At 34.8% G+C, this 24,518-nt stretch overlaps 1 protein-coding gene across 5 annotated transcripts in view; it reads right to left on the bottom strand.

Moving 5' to 3' along the window:
• The window catches only part of SOX6 (SRY-box transcription factor 6), a 588,685-nt gene that overhangs the window by 136,593 nt on the left and 427,574 nt on the right, over positions 1-24,518 (bottom strand). For 2 of the 5 annotated variants that reach the window (XM_081063957.1, XM_081063958.1), the window contains exon 1: positions 23,291-23,330. The exons of the other annotated variants lie outside the window; for them this stretch is intronic. The gene's annotated coding sequence lies outside the window, so the exon portion shown is untranslated. Of the gene's footprint in view, positions 1-23,290; positions 23,331-24,518 lie in introns of those variants that run through there. 5 annotated transcript variants of the gene reach the window in all.

Genomic DNA, 24,518 nt, shown 5'->3' with positions numbered 1-24,518 from the left:
GTTTAGATTAAATAACTCAGATATGTAAAGAAATGTCCCTACCAAAGAAAGTTAAGGTCCAAACTCCCTAGCCTAGGCTGGCATTAAATCACTCCACAAAATATTCTTAACATACTCCTTCAAGCCTGTTTTCCTACTACCCTTGAGCCTCTTTCTCCTCTTACTTTCAACAGCTTCTAAGCCTTTCTTCATGCCACCTTTCTCACTCATGGCATAGAATGATCTGTTCTCTCTTTGCCTTCCTAAACATGCTCTATTCTTCAAGGTTCAGCTCAAATTCAATTCCTTCATGAAAGTCCCCAAGTGTAAAGTTCTTCCCCCTCTGTTAAAATTTATATTGCACGTACTGTGTTGAATTATTTAATGGTTTTTATTTCAATATTTGATACTATTCTAGGTACTGGGGACATAGAAATAGATGGAATTCCCTACCATTATCTCCTAAGACAGACAATATACACATGAATGTGAACATGTATACGTGTGTATGAGCAAATATATAAGTATGATAAATACCAGCTGATAATAGGTGCTATGAAGAAACATAAAGTAAGATGATGAGATACTGTGTGAAGAGTAGAAGGTAGGAAATGGGAGGTGGTGTGTAGGGAGCAGCGGGGGTTATTTTGCGTAGGGATGGTCAAGGAAGGCTTCTCTGAGGGGATAATATAACACAGGGTTGAATGACCTAAGGAAAGTCTACATGGGACCTTCTGAGAGAAAAGCAACTTGGGCAGAGGGCATATGAGCGCCAAGGACCTGAGGTCGCAGTAACTTAGGTGAGTGAGCTAGTCAGGCCAGAGCAGAAGAGAAGCAGCAGAGAGAATAGGAGCAGAAATATTAGAAAGCTGGGCGTAGACCAGATCACTCCGGGCTTTGTAGAGGACAGCAACCATTTCAGATTTCATTCACAGTGTGATGGATAGTCACTGAAGGGTTTCAAGAAAGGGAAGTGGCATGAGATCTGACCAAGGTTCATAAAGATCGCTCTGGTTACTGTGAGAAAAACTGAGTCCATCACAAGAATGACAGCAGAGAGACCAGCTTAGAAAGCACTGCAATAATCCAAAAGTGGGGATCGTGAACGCCCTTTTCCATCTTTTTATGTCCTCTCTGCTCAAGTAGAAGGAAAATATACATTCTTAATATGCTACTAGGACAGTGCCTCCAAATACGAAAGCCAAAACAATAATTGTCTGACGGATTGATTAACTGATGGATGAACTGACTAAAACATGACCGGTCCAGTGATTCCATATGAGACAAGATCCACATCTCTGTCAAACTCTGGCACTTGTATGCCTACAGGGGAGAAGAGTATAAAAACTTACCATCTAAGTGGCTACTGCTACATCACTGTAATTCTTTTCCCCAAATACACTGTCTTTTAATAAAGGTTTTGGAAGTAGAGAAGCTTACTGACAGAAACTAAAAATGTAAATCTTTAATTCAGTCTCTGTGTGGGGAAATATAGGAATATTTAAAATAGTTCCAGCTACCTGCCAACTTTCCTATGGAAAAAAAATCAACTGTTAATAAAGATCAGAAACGTAGAAAATTTAATATATACAAACTGGCTCAAACACTCGTTAAATTTAACTTCTCTTGCTTTTTTTTTTTGGTAGTTGAGACTAATGTCATTTTTGCCAAATGAAATTGGAATTTACAATACAGAGTCAGACCGCAGCAATTCACGTCTCATGATACTCTGCTGTTACAAACAATAGGTCAACAACATTATTTAAGACTGAGGTGATGATGACTAGACTTATCATGGCGATCATTTCAGAAAATATAGAAATATCTAATCACTATGTTGTACACTTGAAACTAATACAATAATTCATTCATCTGTAATTGGGAAATAAATTAATTTTAAAATAATAATTAATTTTTAAAAAGACTGACTAACTCATACAATCACAGCTGAAGAGGAACAGAAACTCAAGCCCAAAAGGAAGTAGACAGATATGCTGGTCTACGTAGGTCCATAGGAAAAAATAACCAGAATTCAAAATGGAAAAATGAATGCATTGAATATTCCACACATTATTAAAGTAAGAAATCCTAGTTAGAAATTCTAATATTGCTTTTTCCTTGATTTTAACATATTATTATTATTTTTTACCATACTCCATTGAAAACACAGTATTCCATAGCCATGGATGACAATTCTTAATGGTAGATAAATAAAGAAGAAAGAGGAGCATTGTATGTCTAAGATGTAAAGGAACTCACAATATAAAATTTTAGCCAATCTTCTGTACCACCAAAAAGGCAAGGGTTGTATTGGATTCGTCCTAATTACGATAGGTTAAGAAAAGAAAAGTGAAGACAAGAGAAGATAAATGAAAGAGACATGAGAGGGAAGAAAACAAAAATATGAAAGGAAAGATCAAGATCATAAAGGAAGAGAAGGGAGAATGCAAGCAAGAATATTGTGTGATTTAAAAAAAAATTAATGCTGTTTTTATATCGATAATTTTGACCTGATTACTGCCGACTCTGTCCTTTACACTTCAGCAAATGGAAACTCCAAATGCCAGTGTTATACTTACCTTACAAATATTTTGTAAAGATAAAATGATCAATGTAAAAAAGTTCCTTGCAAAATGGAAACTGCTATAAAAACTTTAATTAAAATTGTAATTATAACATTTTTAATTAAATTAAGATGCACATATTCATTTTTAAACTTGAGAACACATGGACTACTTTAAATTGAAATTTAAACTAAAACTGGAAATGCTATGGATTTATATTGCTGACCAAGTTAGTATAAACACAAGAACCAGTCTATCAGTGTGCGCTACCATTAGCCATTTATTACCTGGGAGACATGGGATTCAGAATATTATTATAATAACTTAACCGAATGTAGACATAGATAGATAGTTTCTCCTAGCTAACGCTACACATTTTGAAACAGTTCAACTTAACTTCGTAAATTTCTATGGGTAAGAGAGACAAAAAGAGAAAGGGAACCCCACCTCTACCAACCCCCTCAAAAAATGTAAAAAAACAAAAAGAAAAAAAATAGATATGCCCCATGATATGTTACTCACATGGTAAAGTGTCTATCCATAGATTTAATTTCTGACTTTAGTTTGTATTACAACTTGTATTCCTAAAAAGGTAGTTACAAATTTGTGAACAGGCATTTTCCCTCACCCTATTAGCACATCCACAATGATCTAGAAATATGATGATCAGAGCTGTAGACATTCATTTTTACTTCCACACGACAATTCCCAAATATGAATGACACAAAGACCAGCTTTGATTCTCTTTAACTCTTCTTAATGTAACTATTAAAAAGATCAGGTTGGCTCCTTTAAAACTGCACTAGGATTGCAGTTTCCATGGTAGAATAAGGAGTTGAATCTACATAAAAATTATCAGCCAATAACAATAGGTCTTTGTCCAGCTATGACTACTTCCCTCTTCTACAACCAGTCCTTATCTGGTTCAGGAAATGCCTGTTTTAACTGACAGGTAGGAGATTAAATCTACAGCTGCTGAAATACAATCTCAGCTCTGTTAGATAGGCTTTCATTGAAAAGCACTACAAACACATAATTTGTTTATGTTGTACCAGCAATCTCTGACAAAGCAGACTGTCTAGCTGAGACAAATGTGGTTAAACCCATTTATTGTATTATTTCTGCTACACAGAACAAGCTCTTAAAACGCAGAAACTACACAAGGCACAAAGCTCTAGCTGTCTAAAGAAATCAAGAATAGATGACTTCTTGTTACACTAGCCCTTTTTACACAGAAAACATGTTCTCCCCTGGAAAACATCTATTCCAATTTTTCTTTTAAGTGGGTGGTTCAATTATATTTATGCTTTCAGTTTTAAAAGTTTCTTTTGTTCCTTCCAGCATAGACAGGCATAAAATCACCTGATCACTGAATATCTCCAGGTTTAAGAACAAGATGACTATTTATAGCAAGTCCTATATCACCCCCTCAAAAAAATATTCATAATGATAAATTTTAATGACAACCCATTCTCTTCAATATTTATTGCAAATTTTTATAATGCTATTTGATTCCTTTATTTCACTTGATCAAAAAATAGCTTTCCAAATGATAAAGAATATAAATAGTAGTTCTTTAAAATTAAAGAGTCATGCACAGAGATACCTATTTTATAAAATAAATGTCAAGGGGAGAGATTTTAACAATAAAAGCTGCTAGTTAAGTGACCATGCATTACTTGCTCCAAATTAACAATAGGTACTACAAATAAAAAAATGTTACTTTATATCTAAAATCTATCCTTTAGGTACATTTATTCAACTCTAACTAGTTGTATATGTATACTCTATACATTCTGAGTATACTGTATATACATAAACTGTAAAATTAGTAATAACTAAAGATTAAAAGTCTTTATCTACCTTTATTAAATTGTAAAAGTTATCATCAAAAATAATAAAACAACAGATAGTATACAACATGATTTTAAAAATAAGAAAACAGATGCTATAACTCAATCTTGTCAAGATTTTTTAGGAAGAGTAGCACAATAAACAAAAAGATTATAAAACTGTATTTGAAACATGGCCAAAAGGATTATGGTTAGCCACTCTCAAACATGTTACCGTTACCTAAAATCATTTTTTATTTTTCCTTAATCATCGGCATAAAACAGCAAAGTGAGAAAATGATCTTCCAACTTGGAACATATGTGCCACTTGGAACTCTGAGTTAGTCTTAAAATACAGAAAGTATGCAATAAACTAGCTGAATCCATGGGGTCTCCCTCAAACAGCATGGATAATGAGGGGAATCCATAACAGACATAAACAAACCCAGAAAGATGTCTAGACCCCACATCATTATGTATGATATATGCCTAAGATATATGGGCATACATTTGAATGTTCAAGTTCAAACTTGGCTTCTATTAGACTGATTCAGTCACAGCATGGGGTTTCTTTAATAAACAAACCTTACTGTTAGAAAATATTGGGGACTCAAATCATGTACAATACCCCAGCTAGTTAAAGATGTGGCACTCTAATGCCCTATATCCCTTGAAGCTTTCTTACAACAAACTGTAAATAATAAAGGAAAACTACATCCTAGAAAAACATAGATGTCTGAGATTTTTTGCATTACAAGTTACGAGCCGATACTACAGAAAGCTAGTATTTCAACATATGCTCCAAAAATTACATTTCCCATTAAAAATTAGAAAAAAGTTAAACAATACGGTCCTTGTTTTTTATTTCCCATGATTCTTAAGGATGCTGAATGTATTCACAAAAAAGATATAGCCAGTTATTTACCTCACTACAATAAGTTCTTCGCCATATTTGATAAACACACACATGGATAATATAAACAGATTTACCTCAGTTTAGAACCACAGACTTTTAGAACCAGGATGGCTCTAGAAAACTGTTCTTTTTTTTTTCCAATGCTTTCATTTTAAACATAAATATAAGGAGGCCCAGAGAAGAAAAGAAACTTGTCAAAGGTCACAAAACTTGAGAATGGCAAAGCCAAAGTTAAAAAGGTCTTTAGTGTCCAAGTTTATTGATTTCACAAAAATCATAAAAGCTGGCATTTGCAATAATGGGAAAAGATTTGGTGACTACATAATCCAGAGATTCTCACCTGGACAAGGTGCTCAGCATATACATATGCTCTCTCCTTCCTTGTCCAGAACGACCGGTTGGGCCTAACCACAACAGTATAGAGGAGAAAACTGAGGCACGTAGAGATAATGTGACTTGCCCATTCTGACGTAACTAGTCAAAATCAGCTAAGATTGGAACTAGATCTCCTAATTCCCAGTTCAGGAATTTTCATTTTTATTTTCTAGTTGTCTTTCTGTCTCCTTTAAAGTGTAACCCAAATACAAACATACCCTTTTTGTCTCCAACTTTAGTCTAAATATGCTTTTTTTTCTTAAACATAAATCTATATCATGTGACAGAGGATGAAGGCAAATTTCAATTCTTCTACAAAGGCATTCTATCAACACTGACACACAGTGATTCTGATGATTGCCTCTCTTCCTCTTTTCCCTCCACTGGCTGGCCCTAAGTTTGGATGCCTGCGACATACATTAAAATTAATCAGGTATTATTCCTAATTTTTTAATGTAGGAAACCATGAACTCCTTTGAAACAGAATCATTACTTATCTTTCATATTCCTTGTAATATACAGAACACAAAGACAGCTTTTAGCAAAATATAAATTGAGTTATTTTCCTGAAGGCCAGGGTACTAGTTTTCAAAAGCATAAAAGCAGAGTAACTAAATAGAATACAATAGTATATGAAAAGGATAATAAATCATGTCCAAGTATAGTTTATTTGAGGGATGCAAGGTTGGTTTAACATTTAAAAATCAGTCAATATAATTCATTATAATAAGAGAATAAAGTAGCAAAAACAAGATCATTTCAATAGATGTAGAAAAGCATTTGAAAAAAATTAATTCCCATTCATGATAAAAACTTTCAGCAAATTTGAATAGAAACTTCCTCAATCTGATTAAAGGTATGTTTGAAAAATCTACAGCCAACATCATAATCAATGGTGACAGCTCCGTGCTTTCTACCTAAGATCTGGAACAGACAAGAATGTCCACGCTCACCACTTCTATCCAATATTGTACTGGATTTCTTAGTGCAAAAGCAAAGGAAAAGAAATAAAATGTACAGTTTGGAAAGAAAGTAGTGAAATTGTTTTTAGTTGCAGAAAATATGATCATGAGCATAGAAAATCTTAAGGAATCTTCAGAAAAAAGTTATCAGAACTACTAAGTAAAGTAAGCAAAGTCACAACATACAAGGTCAATAACAAAAATCAATTGTCTGTCTAAATACTAGACACACTAGAATACAGAATTGGAAAAAAAAACTTAAAACTCCATTTACCATAGCATAAAAAATAAAATACTTAGAAAAATTTAACCAAAGTGTATAAGGCCTCTACACTGAAAGCTATAGAGCAATGCAAAGAGAAATTTTAAAATACTGAAAAAAAATGGAGAAATATACCACATTCACATAATGAAAGACCCATTATTGTTAAGAGAATAATTCTCCCAAAATTAATCTATAGATTTAAAACAATCCTAATCAAAATCCCAGAAGAACATTTTGAATATAATGTCAAACTGATTCTAAAATTTATATGGAAAAAAATAGCCAAAACAATTTTGAAAAAGAACAACAAAATTAGACAACTATAGTAAGATTTCAAGACTTACTATAGTGCTACAATAATAAATTCTGGGTGGTATTGGTGCAAGAATAGGCATGTAAATCAATGGAACAGAATAGAGTTTAGAAATCAATCCACACTTGATTTTCACAGTGATGCCAAGGTAATTCAATGGTGGAAAGAACAGTCTTTCAAACAGATTTTGCTAGAAATGGATATGAGTATGGGGACCTAAACCTAAACCTTTATGTGATACCAAACACATTTAATAAAAAATGGATTAAGATCTAAACGTATGAGCTAAAATTAGAAAAGTTCTAGAATAAAACACAGGAGAAAAATCTTTATAACACTGTACTAAGCAAATATTTTTAGAACAGAACACAAAAACATGAACCAGAAAAGAATGATAAAATGTCACCAAAATTATAAACTTTGCTCTTTGAAAAAAACAGTTCAAAAGACAAAAGGGCAAGCCACAAACTGGGAGAAAATATTTGCAAAAGAAAATAAGGGAACTTCTATCCAGAGTATTAAAAGATTGTTACAATTCAATAAATGAGATAAATTAATAAAAAGGTGGCTAAAGATTTGAATAGATAATTCACACACAAAAATACATAAATGGCCAATAAGTAAGTACATAGGAGAACTTTCAACATCACCAATCATCAGACAAATGAATATCAAAATCACAATGAAATAGCCCTAAGACCCACCAGAATGGTTAAAATTTCAAAGATTAACAATATCAAGCATTGGCAAGGATGCAGAGCTACTAGACATCTCATACATTGCTGGGGAAAATGAAAAATGATACAGCTAGTTTCTTGTAAAGTTAAACACACAATTTCCATACTCTTAGACATGTATACAAGAAAAATGAAAACATTTGTCTCAATATGACTTGCAACATTTGTAATAGCCAATAATAACTGAAATCAATCCAATGTCCATTAACTGGAGGATGGCTAAACAAATCATGGTATGTCCATTCTGTAGAATACTAAGCAATATAAAGGAACTAAATATTGATAGACCCAGTCACATGAAAGAATTGAAAAAGAAATCATACTAAATGAAAGAAATTAGACATAAAAGCGTATGTACTATGTGAAATTCTAGAAAAGGCAAAATGACAGTGACAGAGAGCAGATCAATGATATGGACTCAGGGTATCACAGAGGGGATCTGACCGCAAAAGGGACATGAGAAAACTTTCCAAGGCTAAAAAGTTATATATGGCTGTATACAATTTCCAGAATTCATCAAACACATTATTGCATGTAATTTATATATCAATAAAGCAAAAAAAAAAAAAAAGCAATTTTCACAAGTGGGAAAAATTTAAACTGTCCTATGAAGGAGGCATTAATTTTCCATTTTATAGAAGAGATCACTAAGTGTAAGAAAGATGAATTTACCCAACAATCTCCAGTAAGTGGCAGGGCCAGAATTCAAACTTGTACCTTCTGCAGCCCTTGCTCTTTCTAAAATGATAAGGGGCTTTCTTTTGTGAGTAAAGGATATTAACAGCATTCTCAGGGAAAAGGAAAAATCCACTTTAGCAGTAAACAGAAAAAGGGTTCCATTGGGAAGTCTGGGCTCAAACTATAGTCCTCCTAAGCTATCAGGTTGCCTGTTATTTTGTTTTGTTTTGTTTCATTTACATTAACTTGTTAAAATGACAGCCTTGTTCCACCTGCTCTTAACTTGGAAAGAAAAGCAATTTGTACCACAAGGACACCCAAATTCATCAAGTACTGCAAACTTCTGTAGCCTAATTCCTTCACTGATCCCTTTCAAAATGGCATGTACTAGCATATGGATAGAAGAAGCAAGAGTAGATAGATTTCAATCATTTTTTAAACTGTTATTTCAACAACAACCAAAAATAGTGAACAGTGCATTATTTCATTTAGAGGCAGTTGTGTTATGGTAGAATGAGCCCTGGAATATGTGAATTGAAGTTAAAAGATCTGGGTCAGAAACAGTAATGTAACAAATTGCTTAACTTCAGTTTTCTCCTCATTAAAGAAGAATAATAATACCTATCTCACAAAGTTACTGTGAAGACAAAATGATGTAAATTGCTTGGCACATAGTAGACACTACCCACTGAGTTTAAATTTGATTATTTCAAACTAGTTCAGTGCTCAAACTAGTTCGGTGCATTTCAGAAACTTGATGTGTGTGTGTGTGTGTGTGTGTGTGTGTGTGTGTGTGTGTGTGTGTGTTTTCTTCAATTACACATGTTCTCTCTCCTGGGAGATTCATTATGCCTTGAGGGAAAGAGTGTCCCTGCCCACTGATACTGTTCTTTTCCCAGGATAAGCTTGGGGGGTATAGTATATATGACTTGAGAATCACCAAAGCACATTTGTGAAAAGTAGGAGAAAAGGCTCTGAGAAACACAGCTGGGTCTATTTTATCCTATGAAGGTTTTCTATAAGAAGAAATAAGGATCTTGCAAAGCAGAAAGAAAAGTATTTTCACTAAAATAACTAAGGAAGATTAACAGGAGAGATTCTGAATTATTTTATCAGGCATAAAAATAAGATATGCAAACTGAAGAAGACCTAATGACAGGTTGAATCTAATTTGATTCTCCCGACAGTATAACACTGCCATGTTGTTATAGTGCTGTAACCCACTATGATAATTGCATGGGTTGTGATAACAATGATAATAGTAATGATAAAAACATAATACTGATATAGCACTTGCCAGGTACTTTTCTACGGGCTTTCCATTTAATTCTCCAAACGTCTTCAGGAGGTAGGTATTATTATGTTCTCCATTTTATAGATGAGGCACAAAGAAGCTTAGCAGCTTGCCTCAAGGTCAGGCGCTAATAAGTGAAGGGTTCTTGTACTTTGGTTCCAGAGTCCTACTTTCAGCCCAATGTTCCACGCTGCCTACTAATGCACAAATTTTCAAGGGTGGTACCTCGAGCCACACTGTCAGAGTAAGGGTGGTGAAGAAAGGGAAAATTAGAGGGAAGTAAGGAGCACCTTGAAAATTTCTTAGAGAGAGTTATTTGAAATAGTACAAATAACTGTACAAGCTCTCCATTCTATATACTGAATCTCATATATATACTTGTGATTCTGGTTTTAGTGTATCTATGGTAAGGACAACTGTACAAGCTCTCCATTCTATCTACTGAATCTCAATATATACTTGTGATTCTGGTTTTAGTGTATCTATGGTAAGGAAAACAAAGCAGAGCAATATGGCTCACGTTAGAAGTGACTGTGCTCTCTCTGACTAGGAAAAACTCACAAATATTTAAAGTTAAAATGTGCATCTTGGAAGATAAAATAATTTTCTCGTGTCACCATTTAATCTAATTGGAAATTTCTGCAACATTAAAAAATTGTATTAGGCTATTTTTGTTTATCTACAGGGCACATGGGTTTTTAAAGTTTAAGAAATACTGGTCAATAAAAAGTCCATTACTTAGATGTTAAAAGACTAGGCTGAAATACTGGTTCTTCTACTATCTTACCTTTGAACCAGTAAACCTCAATTTTCTTATATATAAATGTGAAAATATTTCGACTGCTTACCGTAGGGAATCAAGGTGAAAACTATTAACAGATGTGGAAATCTATGCAATGTACATTATTTCCTCTAATTTACTATACATTTATCATCTGTAAATACAAGTGAATGGATGTACATTTGTTACCTGCAAGCCAGGAAAATTTTTATTTGGGGTTTTACCATAGTTCTAGATATAGATTTGTTGGTAAAGAAGTTTAAGAAATGAGACTTAGGACTTCTTCAAGACCTACTACATTCCAAAAAATATATCCTAGATACTTTTACACTTTATCCTAATTAATCCACACAACAACATAATTCAGTAAGATATCCTTAGGCCATTTTATCAGAAAAGTTAAACCCACAGAGATAATAAATTGACAAAGCCAAAATTCAAAATCAATTGATTCTGATGCCTTTTTACCATAATGCCTTTCAATATAAAGGGAGATTAAAATTTAATCAGCCAAGCAACTACTACTAACTGTAGTTTTTCTGGGGTTACTAATATTTTTCTAACTTTTTAAAATTTGAGAAGATCCAATTGTTGATCAAAGTTAAAATCTGGTTCCATCATTGCTAGACATTTTATGCTCACTCTTCGGGGGTCAAAATAGAAGTAATGAAGTAGCTACCTCTTCCAATCTTAATACTTTATTGAAGTACAAGAGCAAGCTGTGTAATTCTTGATGATGAACCAACATCATCATTAGTTGATGATGAATCTCCTGACAGGATACTATTAGAAGTTTATTTCAGCAACACCGAAATCATATCAACAGTGACATTTCTGGATCTCAGAAGCTAAGAATAACATGTTGATTAAAATGTTTGTAAGGAATAGCAGTAACTATGTCCTAGGCCCAAGGATCTCACGATTTACAGGGTTCCTCCAAACATGAAGGCTAAGACATTCAAACTCAAAGGAAAAGGACATACAGATGGGTCAACAATGCAGTCCCTTTAAGGATTCCTTGTAAGAAACTTCTAAGTACCACTAAGAGCACCATGCTTAGATAATCATCACAGTGACCACTACGTTCTGTCCTTAAACTCTTTGAATCAAAGGTAATTCTTATCTTTTGTATCTTCAATATTTTATTTTTTTTAATTTTAAATAATTTCAAATTTACAGAAAAGATTCAGGAACATTGCAAAGAACTGCAATATACTTTTCAAAGACCCTATTGAAGTTTTGCCAGCTGTCCCAATACATCCTTTATAGTAATAAGATCCAGTCTGGGATCATGTGTTGTCATGTCTCTTCAGTCTCCTTTAACCTGGAACAATTATTCAGTTCCTCATTGATCTTTATGGCCTTAATAGTACTGAAGATCTCAAGCCAGTTATTTTGAAGACTGTCTCTAAATTGTTTTGGGTTTTTTTCCCCTGATGTTTCCTTCTGATTAGACTCAGGTTATACCTTTTTGGTAGAAATATCACAGAAGTGACGATATTCTCTTCTCACTGCATCCCATAAGGTAGCTTATCATCTCCATCTGTCCCATTGTTATTAACATCATCTAAGTAATGTGGTATCTGTCAGGTTCCCCCACGACAGTGACACTTTCACCCTGTGCAATTTCATAGGTATTGTGTGGGGAGAAACTTTGAGACTATATACATATCCTGTTCTTCATCCAACTCTCATCTCATAGTTTTAGAATCTCTTCATGTTTCTCATCTGAATTCATTATTCTTATGATGGTGGCCAAGTGGTGATTTTCTTTCCATAATTTCTTACGTATTGTTAGTTGGCACTCCAACTATCAGGAAGAGCTTTCTCTTCTGTCTTCCATTTTTCATTTCCATATATATCACATTGATATATATATATATATATATATATATATATATATATATATATACACACACACATATATATCTCATTGACATATATGAAATATGTATATATCATATATGTGCATTTGTGGATTCTTATTGTGTTAAATGAAATATATCTATCGTTATCTTTTTGTTTTAATTTCTGCCTTGTGTCCGATATGGACACAGGTTGCCCCTTTAGATGGGATTTTAGAGCCTTTACATGCCTCTATAATTCTTTAAGTCTTTTTTTTACTTTCTGAAATAATAAGATGTTCCAGACATTTTCCTGTATTTTCCCTGCTCAGTCCTATACTCAGGAGAATGGTATTTAGAAGCCAAGATCTGAATGCAAGTATGTTTGTTACTATTGGGGTGTAATTTGCTAGGCGCAGACCCTCTCAGCCAACAGAGCTTAGAAATGTATTTATGTATATATCATACATATGTACATTTATACCTATACTTACTGTTATATATATATATCTAGATATATCTATATCTGTATATTGATGTATATATATATATATATATATATATATATATATACATATATCCAGGAAATCACATTGATATTTCCAATTCTAATCCATTACTACAGACTTTATTTTTGTCTTCCTCTTTTCCATACTTACAACTTTCTATTTAAAAAAAACAAAAAACTTAAAACTCTATCAAGATTCCACTGACATTTTTTAAAAAAAGAAAATAAAATCCTAAAATTTTATGCAACCACAAAAGACCTTGAATAGCTGAAGCAATCTTGAGAAAGAAGAACAAAGCTGGAAGCATCACACTCCCTATTTTAAACTATATTGCAAAGCAAGAGTAATCAAAACAGCATGGTATTTGCACACAAAAAAGACATGTAGATCAATGAAACAGAATAGAAAGCCCAGAAATGATCTCACTCACATATGGTCATTGAATTTCTGACAAGGAAGCCAACACTACACAATAGGGAAAGAACAGTCTCTTTGATAAATGGTGTTGGGAAAACTGGACAGCCACAGGTGAAAGAATGAAACTGGATTACTATCTTACACCACACACAAAAATTAACTCAAAATGGATTAAAGACTTAAATGTAAAACCTAAAGCCATAAAACTTCTAGAAGAAAACATAGGTTGTACGTTCCTTGGCATCAGTCTTAGCAATGGTTTTTTGGATTTGACACCAGAAACAAAGGCAACAACAAAAGCTAAAATAAACAACTGGTGCTACATCAAACTAAAGAGCTTCAAAAACACAGAAAAGAAACCATCAAAAAATGAAAAGGCAGCCTACCTAATGGGAGAAAATATTTGCAAATCATATACTTAATAAGGGGCTAATATCCAAAATATATAAAGAACTCATATAACTCAATAGAAAAAAAAATAAAAAAGAAGAAAAGAAATCCAATTTAAAAATGGACAGAGAATCTGAATAGACATTTTCCATAGAAAACATTCAGATGGCCAACAGATACATGAAAAGTTGTTCAACATCTCGTCATCAGGGAAATGCAAATCAAAACCACAATGAGATAACACCTCATATGTATTAGAAAGGTTATTATCAAAAAGACAAGAAATAAGTATTGGTGAGGAACCCTCAAGCACTCTTGGTAGGAATGTAAACTGGTGCAGCCACTATGGAAAACAGAATGAAGGTTGCTCAAAATATTTAAAATAGAACTACCATATGATCTAGCGATTCCAATTTTTGGGAGGGTATTGATCTGAATAAAATGAAAATACTGGTTATAAAAGATGTATGCACCCCCATGTTCATTGCCATATTATTTACAATAGACAAGATATAGAAACAACCAAAGTGCCCATCACTGAACAAATAGATAAAGAATGTGCTGTGTATGTATAAAATGGAATATTATTCGGCCATAAAAAAGAATGAAATCTGGTCATTTATGACAACACTGATGCACCTTGAGGGCAATATACTAGTGAAATAAGTCAGACAGAGAAAGACAAATACCATATGATCTTACTTATATATATCATCTAAAAGCAAAATAAACCAACCAAAAAACCCACAAAACACCAAGCTCAAGCTCGGCTCATAGATAGACAACAGATTGATGGTCGGTAGAAGAGAGAGCTGAGGAATGGGCTATATGGGTGAAGGGGATGAAAAGGTACAAATTTCCAGTTATAACATAAATGAGTCATGGGAATATAATGTACAGCATGGTGATTATAGGTAAAAATACTTTTTTGAATATTTGAAAGCTTAAGAGTAAATCTTAAAAACTTCTCATCACAGGAAAAATATTTTGTAACTATGTATAGTGGCAGATGTTAACTAGACTTATGATCATTTCACAATATATACAAATATTGAATCATTGTGTTGTATACCTAAAACTAATATAATGTTTATTATATGTCAATTATACCTCAGTACAAAAATAAAGATTAAATTTTAAAGAAAACCTGGTATATTATTTATATATGATTATGTATATGAATGTATGTATACAGAGGGTGCCAAAATATATATATATATATATATATATATATATTTATATACATATATACACATATTTAGAAAGGAAAACTGTATCAAAATTGTGATACTCAATACACACCGATAACAAAAGATGAATACAAGTCATGTTTGACTTCTGTAATTACAAGAGATGCTCAAAGTCGTCACACTTCTGATTACGAACTACTGCTTGATCAGCATTGATCACAGTGTCCACTAGTATACATTTTCTGGGCACTCCAGTATATATACATATGTGTATATATGTATGAATTTGTCTGTGTATGTATCTGTGTGTATTTTGATACGTACATTTATTTTCTCTACCTTGTATATGTTACCAACCAATCTCCTGACCTTTCCAAGCCACTTCCCCATTTGGCAGCCTTCATCTGGTTGAGGCCCCAACTCTTATTGAGCCATCACCCTGACCCACTTTCGGCACAAAGGCCTCAACCCCCACCTTCCTCAAATGGGCCTGCCTAGTGGCTCTTTGAATTAGAAAGGTAGGGAAGAAGAACGCTATTATCTTTTGATTTATGTCCCTACTTCCTATTCATTAGCTACTGCTGTTTCCTTTCTTTCATTTAATTGGGAGGCAGAGTGGTATAGAAAAAAGATCACAGGTTTTGAAGCTGCAGAGACCTAAATTTGATGCCTGGCTTTAACGAACTAGATGTGTAACCTTAGTTTCCTCATCTGTCAAATGATGATGATAAAATCTCCATTGTTGTATATTTAGTATGAAGGTTAATGAAAGTACACATAAAGAAAGTGATTCAGTGCCTGGTAGATAATACCATAAATGAGAACTACTATTAAAATTTTAAGTTTAGATGGTAAGCACTAAAATAAAGGTTCGTACCTAGTTAATTATGCTTTGGTAGTAGGACTAACAGGTGAATACCAGCAAAGACAACAAAAGCATTAACTTAAGCGCTGGATATCTATACCCAAGAACCTGGCTATTGGGCCTTCAGTGCTATGTTCTGCCAAGAATAGGGGAGAGTTGTGTAAAATAAAGAGGAAATAATATAACAAAAAGTGTTTTAACAAAAGAAATTTAAGGAAAATCAAAATAAGTGCTCAATAAATAATAGGAAAAAATGGCTCTTCACGCTCAGTATATAAAAGAGATAAGACAGTGAAGGTCATTCTGTGGTCCTACACAGCATTTGGATTTCTCACTTCGACTAGATTTCCATTTATAAACACTTGCATGAGGAGACAGTATTTCCACATCAAGAACGGGAGTGAAAAGGACATTCCATTTATTCAGGTGTTGTGAGTGCCTAAAAAAGGTGGTGAGATGAATTGCTTAGTAAAATTGCCCTAATAGCTTCAGCTTTCCTAATAAAATATGAATAAAACTATTATGTCTTAGAGACTAAACACTTTCATGTCACCTAGATATCTTTTAAGAGTCCATAAGAGGTTCTTTCACAAAATGTTTCCTTGAAGGGGAAGGAGTAGTGGAAATTGAAATAGTTAAACACACCACTGCCAATCTGGCTTTTTAAGGCACTTCCTTTCCCAAATCCTGCTTAATCCCTGCAACGCCCCCCCCCCCAAAAGAAAGCTTAGATGAACATGGAAAAGTTTTCTTCTTTTTATTGTTCGTCTCACATTTCTTATCTCCTGTCCTCCACATGAAATAAAAACTTGGTTCACTTCAGCACCCCGAAGAGCACAGGCAGTTTACCACTCTGATGTTCCAGGTCGGGATTTAAATTTTTCAGACTTACTCTCTTCTTCCCTCAATTCTGTTATGCAGTGTGAAATGTAAAACTTGCTAATGACTGCAAACCAGAAATTCAGCCTGGCAAGAAGATGCGAATTTCCACGAACCTCATACACTGAACACACATCTTTCCAAGAAGATTAACCATTGCTTCGTCACTGTTTGGTTATAGCCTCCTTTTAAAAAACAACAACTGCTACTTAACAAATGATAAAAAGCAAATGATCTGTAGTACCTTCTTTAGCCATTGAAATGTGCTGTGTCCCACTGCCTGAGCCTGCCTGTTAGCTGATTCACAAATCCGATGAATGGCATCTTGTAGACCCTTAATATTTAAAGACAACTTTCTAAAGAAATTTAAAGTAGGTTCTGCCAATCAGTTATTTGGTAAGACCACCCATAGCCGTTAAAAAAAAATCCTTCATTGTTTGAATAATATGGGAGGAAATTTAGTGTATACTCTCTTCTTCCTGTATTTTCCAGCTAGATTAAGCTGTTGTCTTCACAATTGCCTCCCAGCTGCCGTGACTTGTGAAAACAACAGACCCTGCTCTGTTGTCTGGAGAAAGCCGGGATTGTTATGAGTAAGTTTATTGCAGGCACATGAGTGTGTTAAGACTTTAAAACACGCTCAAATGTCATGTGCACACCCAATGACGGGCAAGAATAATTATGAAAAAACAAGAAATCTATGTCTATGAAACTGTGTTGGACAAAATGGGCCATTCATTGTGTTCCCCTGGGAATGCCTGGACTCTGCAGTCAGAAAACAAAAAAGGCACTTTTTTCCTGCCGTAGGCTGAATGCTTAGCTTTGCCATCTGAGCCCTAAGAAAACACGGGCCTCTCTAGTGCTGGCGCACCCACGCACACTAAAAAATATTAATGCCTCTCTCTCCTTACTTTTTTCCAGGCATCCCTTCTGTGTAGGCTGTAGCCAATATAATGTCAACACAAAGACAAAATAGTTTATCTAACATCAGTCCCCCACAATTTCCCTCTTGTCCTCAGTTAATTGCCCTTCCCCCCAACATTAAGAAAGAAAGAAAAAAAGATAACCTTTCACTCCAATGGAAAACTTGTCTCTGGCACAGATTTGATTCTCAGCAATATTCCCTATGGTTCCCTCACGTGTTTGCCACTGTTAATGTTTTTACCAAATACTATGGAAGCATGCACATTTGCCTCCAAATTGATTTTTCTTTCCTAGGAGGCTTCTGAAAGCCATTTTGTTGGATAAAGTTTGTCTGTCAGCTCTTTCTCCAAAACGCCCCTTCTCAACGTTAACTACTATGTGTCCTCCCTGTCAGTGTGTGCACACACATTATACAAATGGGATGACAAACGAAACTCCAAATCAGTTCAGCTCCAACACATTTTCATACACATGTTTAACTGGAAGTTCAAGGTCGTTATGTTTTATTGTAATTTCAACCACAGTTATTTTGTTAACTGACAAGGTAAGTTATTCACTGATTTTCCTAGATAGATACACTGCACTTTGATGGTCTACTGTAGACTCTCCAGTAATTTCCTTGGCAGCTGAACTGGCAGAAAGAAATATCCAATAAACAGATTTCCAAAACAGTGAGCTTTTGCCCAGGATTTTCAATCTTGAAACTTTTCAATACGTTCCAGAGAGAAGAAGCTGGGAGAATATGTGCTTCGCTACACTGTGGAGAAATAGGAGACTGACCGAGTGGTCAAGACCATAAATTCCCCTTTCATCTTCCTTTCCACAGTCCAATTCATTGCTTTTGTATTCCCACCCAGCAACCACTGACTTCAGAGGCTGCAGATAAACTAGGGGCAAAACTGGAAAAGAAAAAAGCACTTCTTTGGTTGTTTTACAAAATTTAGTGATAGAAAAAATGATTTTAAAACTCATCAAGTTTAAACACGTGCCTCATCTTTAACTAATGAGCAAATGACTTGGAAAGGCAACAGCTAGAGAAGTGAGATATAAATTTTATCTGACAATAAATGTGGTTATTTTTTATTTAGCTAACTGGTGTTAATGACCCAGCAGCAGCCACTACCCCAAAGAAAGGCAAATGTGGTACATATATATATACACACCAGCAGAAACCAGGGGATATTTAGTCAACCAACTGGTTGTTTTGACTACACCATTCCTAAAGCAATTGATTGGACTGAAGCAACCCATTGATTTTGAATCTATGATTGAGTTGGGGAGTGAGAAAGCCTTTTAAGAGATCATCTAGTTACTAAATTCTAAGCCAACTCATGGCTTTCTAATGTAAGTAGACTGAGACTAGAGAAACAAACACCACTTAAGTTCATGGTGAAGCCATTGTGTGGATAGTGTCACAGGTATAAAATAACACTAATTAATTACAGGAATGACTTAATAGATTTGGCGTTAATTACATAGATGAAGAAGGGTACACTTCTCTACATCGGGATGAGCTACTTTTATAGTAACCATTATCTAGAAGGGAAAATCTGAAAGTTGCCAGGCCAAAGTGCAGACCTAGAGTTCATCTCCAGTATTTTCGCACCAAAAAGGAATGGCCCTGCACCAGCAATGCTCCTATCCTGGTATTTTTTCAGCGATGCTGGGGCCAGTCAGCAGAACTCACGTGAGACCACTTCACAGAAGCTACTCCAGGATGGTCATGAGTAAAACTTCATCCTTCTCTCAGGTTGATTTCAGGAAGTTTTCTAGTCCAAACAGCCTAAAAGATTTCCTCTCTCCCCTGGATCTTGAAGCCTGTGAGCACATGACCCTCACACTGAAGTAATAAAGCAACGAGTCTAGAACTAGTTCTATTGCCCATGCCGAAAGACAACCTAGCCAGCTATCAGACCAGCCATGAATTTGTTTTAACAATTCAACAACATCACCATTCCTCACTCATCCACTTAGCTTAATTTTCCTAGCATCACTTTCACTGCTGAGGTTGTCTCTATTAAGCCATTTTTTTTTGCATCATTAACTTTTAACCAGGCATCGATAGCTTTATTGTTTAAATTGCGTATGACTTTATTTAACGTCAGCATTTCTTCTAGCTCCTGACAAGAAGTCACATTTTATAACTAATTAAATTGATCCCTGGGAAGCAAAAGCCACTAAACGGAATTATTCCCACCCAAGTGTCAATATATTAAATCAAAGGGCTAATGAGTTGGGTCACTGCCTCTTTTATTGGGATTAGAACAGCAGAATAGAACTCGTATTATCCTCTATTTTCTGCCTTAACAATCAATTTTATTTAAACCAAAGGCAGCTAATTAATGCTTTTGGATCTTACAGTAAATAATATCTCCTTTATTACATGTAAGTGGGAAATGGAAAATTTCCTTTGATGACATATGCAATATATTTTTTGCATCTTTTTATGACATTGGGTCACAGAAACATCTAAGATGATCTAAAAGGTGTTTTGCAAGCAAATGGTTTTGAGAATTTCTAGGTTCCAACTATTAGCATTATGGGTTTAAATCAAGATGAAATTTTGCCTCTTGGAGCTGACAATAGTGCCTAACGAAAGTGATTAAGAAATGACTAAATTTGTCACGTCAGCCTTTCCTATCGCTCTTGCAGCTGCTGAGTAATACTTTGAATGATTTCACTACTTACATTTGGACACTACTTTTAAAATTCATCACCTAATAATTCACACCACTCACTGTTTTTGACATAACTTAGCTTCTTTTGACAAAATCCCTACAGACAGTGGAAAAGCACCCTGTTTTACTGTTGCCTTCAGTTAATCTTATCAACCCAATTTAATGAGTTAAAAAATTCATGTTTAATTATTTGTTTTTGTGAATTTTATATTTTATCTGGGGGACTTCCACCAGATTTATCATTTATCATTTCGGTATTTGGGGAAGAAAATAAACTCATAAAATTGGATATGAAATCTCTTAGATCTTCAAAAACATAAGCAATACAGTCTATAAATCATGCGAATAGAACAATTATGTAAAAGTCTGGCAAGCTGAAGAATTCAATCCTATAAAATTAGGCCTGGTGGCAATTATCTTATGACAGTGAGGAGACCACCTCTAGGAAACACAGTGGTAAGATAGAAATAAAAAGGAGAGTACAAAGAACATATACACAACCAACTACAACTTCTGGGTAATAAATTCAGGGCAGGTCTTTAATTTGGGGATGAGGACCTCGTCTTGGATATCTGGCAGTTAGCCAAAATAACACTAGCTTCCGGTCAGCCCTGAGATTTTTTGGATTGAATTAACCTTATTTATCACATAATAAGTTGTCAAAAGTCCATTTTGTCTCTAATACTTAACTTTGTTGATTTACCACCAGGATCAAATACATCATAGGGAACACCACAGATGTTTTTGACAAAAACATGTTCTTTCACCCACACATAGTTTGCTTTTTCAAACATTGAATTAGGGTTTCTTTCTTTGTAGACACAGTGGTTCTTTTTCGAAGCAACCTTAAATAGTCACTTTTATCCATTTATAGATGTGTGTGCTTTGGAGGTCAAGCATGTGCTGTTGTTTCTTACCACAAATGTTTTCCTTCGTTTTCAATGGTCAGAAGTCACAGGCGTGTTTGACCCCCCCCACAGGCAGCTCTGTTCAGTATCTGGAGAACCCAAGACCGGCTGGAGATCACTAACTACAGATGCTGACTTCACAAACAAATAAAAAGGTATCTCAACACAGACCACTGGAATTTGACACGGGATCTTCAGTAAGTTACGAAACAAAACAAAACAAAAAAACACTAATTACTGTTTTCTCTGGAATGTATGTGTATTGAAATTTAAAGAACATCCTTCCACATTAACACACACGAATAATGTAAACGTACATGCAAAGATGTCCCTGATAAACACTTGATTTCGGTGTGTAATACATCGTGACTGAATGAACAGTTTTACACTTCCCTCTGCTTCCTAGCTTTGTATTTTAATTCAGACACGAATGCACACATGTACAGGCACAGCCTTAAACAAAGCTAGCAGGGTTGGCCTATTAGATACTTTTTTAAGGAAAAGGAAGTCATAGCCTCAAGAAAGGGAAAGATTCTGTGAACTGATAGTTTTCCCATATTGGTTTGGCAACGTGTTATGGTAAAAGAAGGGCTACACAGGGAAATAAAGAGTAAGTTTTTCTAACCCTATGAACAAAAAGGTCAACTACCTCTGATAGGACTGGTTAGACAAATAAAATAGCTTATCCAGCCACCCCAAGGAAATAGAATAAGAAACCATCCCACTCCCCACTAAGCATAATATGAGCAATTAAACAGATCTGAGATTATAACCCACTGGGACCATCATAACTCTCCCTAGTTCACTGTGTCTCAGACAATACAATCTGCAATAATGACCAGAGCTCTTTGCTTTCCTGCCCAAAACATGCTGAAATCTTCCAGTTGCCACTTCTGCCCAGAGACTCACAGAATTGAAGGGGCTAGTAGGGCAGATATGTGACCCCAAAATCAAACAGTGTTAGCAAGATGCAAATAAATTTTCTGGCTTGCACACTTGCTGACAAGATGCTGAGTAAAACCTAAATATTTTTAAAAGCCAAAATACAAAATCCCAAAGTGAAACATAAAGTTCAGCTTTTTTTCTCTGCAGTGTCACACACAATCTCACTAAAACTAAACAAGAATGATTCTCTAAGTTCCACTTTTTGATACGAAGGTATGGTACTGTACTCACAGCTTGGGTAATGATACCCCAAAATAAAAAAGGAATATCAAAGTAAGGTAAGATTGCAATTTATTTCTTTTGGCTCAGATCACCTTCCCATCTTCAATACAGTGGCAGAACACTACCGAAACTTTTGTAACCTGTTTCCCGTTATTTTGACGTTGGACAAATTTAATTCATAACAAAGATAGCTTGAGACCAACAATGAACATACATCATACATCTTACTATTATCAAATAACTGTGGTAATCAAGATGCCAGGTGGAGTGTACAAATACACAAACGAAATTAAATAAGAAGCAAAACTGAACAGTATAAACAGAGAAATAAAAGAAGGGAGCATTTGCTAACAATCATCAGAATAGAATAAGAACATCCCCCCACCAATTAAAATGCTGCTAAAAATTACCAAAAAAATGTCCAATATTTTGTGTAATATCACCTTTATACTACACATCCCTGTGCAGTATCTTTTTACTATCCTAGACGGCCTTCCTTTAAATTGTCGAGAGCCTACAAAAATGAACTATTTTTGTAGTTCTCTCTGGTGCTTCCATTTTGCTTTATAAGTGACTCCTCTTTGTCCCTTAATCAGACCTTTTCTAATCACCTAGCTCTGAATTAAATTAAGCACAATGGTCTTCTGCATCATTCAACCATAGTGTAATTGATTTTTTAAAGCCACTTAATATTTGGCCATGAAAAATATGCAAAGTAGCTTTACCTAAAGACAAAACAAAAGAATTCAAATGTTTCTGTCTCCATTTCCCCACATATAACTGTACAAATAGCCACAGACCAGCACGCCAGGCATCCACCTACCCTGAGAAATCTGTACCTTGAGTTTGTGACCAGGCATTTCCTGGGCAACCAGTCTTTCAGGGAGTGTTCAAATATTTGTAGTGGGGCAGTTTGGGCTGCACATATTTTAGTTCTTATTCATGCATTCCTTGTTTACAAGTTGTGAACCTGGTAAATTTCCTACTTGGAGACTATCGCTCCTTCTTTTCTGTAGGTGGTCCTTGAATTACCCTCTTTACTTAACTGTGGAGTGTGAGTGAAGCTGGCAGAAAATCTCCTTTTTTTTCCTCTGAAATTATTTCCTAGGCTAATCTGATTCTATGCCCAATTCCCAACTTGACAAATGAGTTTATAGGTCTCTCAATCAAAAATTCCGCTCAGAGAGATGTAAAGAGCATTGAGGCTGGGAGTTAGGTCTCTGCATTCACATAGAGAGGCAGTAGGTTCAGAGAACAGCTTCTACAGCCAAAGTTTAAATCCCAGCCCCTGTTAAATGTACGACCACGGAGACATTACTTAACCTCTCTGTGCCTCACTTTTCTCATTTATAAAAGGGAATAATATTACCAACCACATAAGGTTATTTTGAGGGTCCTATAAGTTACTGTGTCCTGAGCCTTAGAATGGCATTTGCTATACAGTAAACACTATAGAAGTGTTTGTTGCTATTGTTAATTAGTTTAGAATACTGACCTGGCCACTCACACCTTGGGCAAGTTGCTTGACCTCTCTGAAATCTCCATTTTATCAATTGCAAATAGTAATGTGTTAATTAACTAATATAATACACGTAAGGCATTTACTACAGTGCCTAATATACAGTCACCATGTAATAAACATCAGCTGTTATGTTAACATATACTTATTGGCAGTCTAGTATATCTAGTATTTTGCTCTTCCACAGCATGTTTTCATTAAAGATGAACTAGTTTTGCAATAATTTCCTATTGCTTTCCCACCCCATCAAGTATATAGTATACTTATTCTGACCAAAAGTTCCAAAATTATTCCTCTTATTCCCTAATAAAAACTCCACCAATAAAGAAAAGGACATTTATTTTAGATGCTATATACACCAAGCTCATTCTCACTTCTTTGCTTTAATATTCACTCTTACATGAACTCGCCCTTCTCCGTGAATATCCAATCCCCTACCCAGCTTTTAAGACCAAAGTTCCAGAAAGTTCTTTACAATTCCTCCAATCTAGTATGCTCTTTGCTTCTCTAAATTCAAGTATATTGGAGCGTG

The sequence above is a fragment of the Rhinolophus hipposideros genome, assembly GCF_964194185.1.
Source record: "Rhinolophus hipposideros genome assembly, chromosome: 10".
NCBI lineage: Eukaryota > Metazoa > Chordata > Mammalia > Chiroptera > Rhinolophidae > Rhinolophus > Rhinolophus hipposideros.
The sequence above is the reverse complement of the archived record's forward strand: the minus strand, read 5'-3'. Positions and strand labels throughout refer to the sequence as shown.